This window comes from Asterias rubens, chromosome 1 (assembly GCF_902459465.1).
Source record: "Asterias rubens chromosome 1, eAstRub1.3, whole genome shotgun sequence".
In the NCBI taxonomy this organism is placed as follows: Eukaryota; Metazoa; Echinodermata; class Asteroidea; order Forcipulatida; family Asteriidae; genus Asterias; species Asterias rubens.
This window is the reverse complement of record NC_047062.1, coordinates 13,110,021-13,115,489: the sequence shown is the minus strand read 5'-3', so window position 1 is coordinate 13,115,489 and position 5,469 is coordinate 13,110,021. Positions and strand designations below refer to the sequence as shown.

The following is a 5,469-nucleotide window of genomic DNA, read 5'->3' as shown; positions in this document are numbered from 1 at the left end:
AAGCAACCCTTTTAAGTAACACTCGATCAGTGCAGACAATTACAAATGCTTTCATTGATATAACCAAATATTATTGGTTTTTTACCCATACACCGATGTGTGTTAGCACTGTATACTCAGTATATCTAGTACTGAGTATACAGTGCTAACACACATCGGTGTATGGGTAAAAAAACAAAAATTCATATTCTTTATCCCCGATGCAAATTTAACATCTATTACAAATATTATTGCTTAATACTACAGGAATATACATGCCAGATGTTATCAAGAGGGGCTAAATTCCTCTCAAGAATTCCTGGGATTTCCAGAACACAATGCAGCACAGTATTGAGAGGGGGGCACAACATGCCACATTATGGAGCCCCATTTTAACGGATAGGTCTTGGAACAATAACAGAGGCATCTTAAACGGTTCTTTATACAAAGGGGATATAACAGTACAGGAATGCCATCGATAATGTATTCACTCCAATGGGTTTACCCTTTCAAAAAAAAGGTAAGAGTTTATAAATAGGCTCTCCATCACCAATACTGTTCGTCTTGTACGTTTTGTGCGAGTGGCAGTGACGTCTGCATGCTTGCTAGCCTTCGTGCCCGACGTCCTTCCATCAGGGCCCGCCCGACCTGCGGGAAATCTGTACATGTTTCCGTTGCGTCCAGTTTGTTCTTTTACGCAGTCAAACTTGTAAGTAATAGTGTGCAATTATAACTGTGGTTTAATCTTTAAAGGCAGTGGACACTATCGATAATTGTTAAAGACTAGCCTTCACAGTTGGTGTATCTCAACAAATGCATAAAATAACAAACCTGTGAAAATTTGAGCTCAATCGGTCGTCGAACTTGCGAGATAATAATGAAAGGATTAATCCTTATCACACGAAGTTGTGTGCGTTTAGATGGTTGATTTCAAGACCTCGAGTTCTAAACTTGAGGTCTCGAATTCAAATTCGTGGAAAATTACTTCTTTCTCGAAAACTATGGCACTTCAGAGGGAGCCATTTCCCACAATGTTTTATACCACCAACCTCTCCCCATTACTCGTCACCAAGAAAGGTTTTACGCTAATAACTATTTTGAGTAATGACCAATAGTGTCCACTGCCTTTAATCCATTTGGGGTAAACGAACTTGCCTGGAACAGATTGAGAGTAATTTCACAGGACAGCCGATGTTTTTCTTACTTTAATCTTTAACGTCATCAAGCCAACGCCCTTAATATTATTCCGCCCCTCTCATTAGTGAGGGCCTAGCCCCAATGGTGTTTCTTTGGCCTTGGTCCTTTAAGTTTTATATTTTGCCGTAGATTTCTTAATACTTATTTATTGTCATATTCATGCGTTATTGGTGTGTGTTATTTGTTATTGCACCCAATGCTTGTATAATGTAGAATTTTGTGTAACAATCATTCATTGGAGTCAGTCAATTTCTGATGAAGTTTCATACACTCACTAATAATATTTAGTTGTGTTTCTCAGATGGCATGGTTATCGTGTACAATTTTATAACAATTCGAAACAAATAACTGCAACAATTTTTCAGTCTTGTACATTTTAGCTGCCGGTGCGACAGTGGATAGAAACAATGATTTACAGGGACTTCCATGGCTTGGTGAGTACCACGTATGTGAACTTGAAAGAACAACAAAAACAGAATAGGCCTAATGGGAGACTTTCAGGACGCTTGGTGGCAGCAGACTTACCAGGTAAAATCTTCGGTAATGTGCGCAAGCTCAGAACTGCGTAAACAATGGAAATTTACCTGGTAAGTCTGCTGCCACCTAGCGCCTCAAAGTCTCCCATTGGTATTTCAGGCAGAATGAAGACCAAAATATAAGCTCTTAATTGATTAACACAACCACCCTCCAAAACACAAAATGGTGAATCGAATCTCTACAATGTAAGCGTATGGCTTAATACCGTTGTCTGACATTCGTGATGTTTATCATACATTTGGGGGCAAAACAAATGTGCGTTGCACCTTGTAACTCTTTGTGACGTTATATCGATATTTTATAGACCTTTTCGCAAATACACATTGCCCAAGCGCTTACTGTTAAATGAGGAGCATGCATGGTCTAGCTTAGGATCAAACCTGAGCGATGGGTACACCGCACTCCCAAAGAGCAACCAACGCTAAATTCTAATATTAAACTAATATATTCTAAATTCTAATTTTTAAAATATCTAAAAAGTCTATCAGCCAAATGTAAACCAATCGAACAAATTTGAACAACTAACATTGAGACTTCTTTTTTGATTTTTGGCATGTTGGCCGTATTAAACACCCCCGAAAAAGTAAATTTTCCCAAACCGATTTGCTGTCTGTTTTCGTGAAGCACTATCCCATTCCCAAGCTTAATAGGACCACTTTTAAGTGGTAAAATGCCTAATTTTGAAAGGTTTCCTCAAGAGTTGCAGCACCAGATTCTGATATATGGTTATATTTACACAATCATTAATTCAGGTTTTCGCACAGGTTTTCCAAACATCGGCCATCCCTGCCATCAGAGCAATGCAGCCTCTGCATGGCAATATTGTCCTTTAAATTCTTTTTTTTTTTTTCCTGCACCTGTAAAAAGTGCACCTGTAATCTTGTTCTTTTGGCACCTTATCCACCTGACGTCACTTTCCCACAACATCTCAGTTTAGCCCAAATGGGATTAACAAACCAAGAACCAAACATGCAAGACCCCCATCTTTGTCACCGTAGATTTATGTCCCTCATGTGGGAAATTAGCATGGGCTAAAGGAGGATTCAAAAGAGGGCGCTCCATAAGAAGTTTGTACACAAGCGAAGACCAGCAGAGTTATTGCTCTAAACGTCGAAACCACACATGGACCCAAATTCATGTCTCTCTGCTTGCTGTAAAGAAAGAATAGGCGCTTACGGAAGCAGGGAATTCTGTGCATGATTTCTTTACGCGTGCGAACTCAACGTAACTAGACATTCGTACTTATGCAAAAGAAAAAGACATAGTTTCTCGTGCTCTGATTATTGTCCTCGGAGTGTTGTGTTATGTGTGGTTTTACTAACTCAATTTATATCTACAAATGTGACGAACTACTTCTACTATGTGGTGTAATTTTGATGAATTGAATAAACTATCATCTTTTCAATGTTTCAATAATATAATGTATTCCTTTACTAAAACAAAAACAATCTGTATTTTAATGTTTTTTGACACGAGATCCAAAGCAATTTATAAGTATCAATAAACCAAATCAATCAGCCAATCAATCAATCATAACTTTTGTGGTCAAACCAAGCACCCATTTGCAAAGATCGGTAAAAGTCTGGGACCAGGTCACCAGAAATGACTCAGAATAATCTTAATGAGTTTAATTGTTGAAAGGTCATTTGACGAGGACGTTGTACCCCAGAAGCACCCCTGGCACGGTCCAGTGTGCGCCTTGTATTGTGTCTTTAGAACCTACAGATTAGACTAGATAGAGTTACGTTTTACATACACAGCAAAAACATCCACAGAAATGATCTTAATTATCACATTCTTCTTATTATTCAGAAACCTCCTCTGTAGTATACTCGCACAGGCACAACCTGACAGGAACAACCACCATTCAAGGAAAACGCAAAAAGATAACAACTTTTTAGGGAAAACAGAGAAAAAACATTGTAGCTAAAATGTTTGTGTGTGTCTTGATTTTTGTATGTATCTGTTTTCTTCATAGTAAACCAGTCCAAGTAAGGAGAAAAATATTTTGCTTTATGTATCAAATAACTCAATGTGAATTGTAGTGGCATGGCTTACTTATTTCAACCTCACCGTACACTAATAGTATACCGTGGTTTTTATTTTTTTAAGATGAAAGATTGAACAAGATATTGCTGTTATACTGCTTATCATATCATGTACGCTATAGTAAATAAGTTTCCACTGCTACCAAAATATCAAAAACCGCCGAAAAGTTAAAAGCAAAAAAAAAAACACCTCGACGAGGTTGGTGATCGATCCGCTTCAACAAATTACGCCCTCTGTTGTTCTTCGAGTTTCGATTTCTCTTGGTTAAATCACATAATTGTTTTACTCGGTAGGTGGCGCCTTGAAATTAGTGACTTGTTTTTCTCTCAATATATGAACAACTCGCTGTAAACCGAAAGCCCAGAAGTTTAGAAGGCAATAAATAGTTTTCATAATGGAAAGTGTTCATGCTTTCGGAAGGGCCACTTCTCAAACGCAAGAGGGTGCGGTAAATTATCATCGAGTAGCCTTATCGAATGCAAAGCAAAATAACTGTTCTCGGTTACAAATGTTGCGGAAGTACCCTCCGATTCCTTTTGTGTATTAGTGTGCAGCTCAGAGATCCTATTCTTAGGCCTAGATACTGCTTTATGCTTCTAAAGATAATTCATTGATTGTTTGATGAAAGGGCACAGAGTGCATTCTTACCCTGTATCTAAATGAATCAATATTTTCACTGTTAGCAAAGTTTGCGAAACATTGATGGGTTTAAAGACACTGGACACTATTGGTAATTGTGAAAGACTAGTTTTCACATTTTGTGTATCTCAACATAAAATAACAAGGCTGTGAAAAATTGCGCTCAATCGGTCGTCGAAGTTGCGAGATATTAGTGAAAGAAAAATACACCATTGTTGCACCATGGTCACACGAAGTTGTGTGCTTTCAGATGCTTGGTTTCGGTCCGAAATAAAAATCGTGGGAAAACTACTGCTTTCTCGAAAACTACAACACTTCAGAGGGAGCTGTTTCTCATAATTTTTTTATACTATCAACCTCTTCCCATTACTCGTATTCAAAAATGTTTTTATTCTAATAATTATTTTGAGTAATTACCAATAATAACTGTCCACTGCCTTTAACTGTATTTCAATGTAAATTCTATTGAATTGGAAACCTGACCGTAAAATATACACGAATGAATGTACAATATACTACTTTAGAACATGGTTCTATAAAATTGTCCTTCTGCCCGCAACCAATCTATTACACGCTTCAAAAATGTTATACAACTAATGGCGCATCAATGGGTGCGTTCGTTTAGCTCCCCTGGGTCGACCCCGGTGTGTGGCGTGGTTTTTTTTCCAGGACAAACGTGTGCAGATAATTACCCCCGTTCGTCCTGGAAATAAAAAACGTCACACACCGGGGTTGACCCAGGGAAGCTAAACGAACGCACCCGTTGGTTTTCGGGAGATATATTATGATGGACCCAAGCGGACCTTTATAAAGAAAGGTGATGAATATATTAGGATGCTGTCGGATTCAGGCTAAAGGATACGAGCTCCCCAAAATTCGATCGAAATTCGGGCACAGCAAAAAAAAAATACAAATGGTAGGCCTATACTTAACTTTGTATTTGTGTCAAATGTCAGGCATACCAACCCCTCTCTATGCCTCAACAACCAACTAATTAAACATTGTTTTAGTTGTGTTTTTAACATTGAGGAAAACAAAACTGACATATTTCTCTCTTTCTTATTTACT

At 38.1% G+C, this 5,469-nt stretch overlaps 1 long non-coding RNA gene across 1 annotated transcript; it reads left to right on the top strand.

Moving 5' to 3' along the window:
- The first annotated feature begins 558 nt into the window (after positions 1–558).
- LOC117299907 lies at positions 559–4,538 on the top strand. Its single transcript, XR_004520126.1, has 3 exons — positions 559–688; positions 1,542–1,610; positions 3,526–4,538. It is a non-coding gene; the product is annotated as an uncharacterized LOC117299907 (long non-coding RNA).
- Positions 4,539–5,469: the final 931 nt, after the last annotated feature.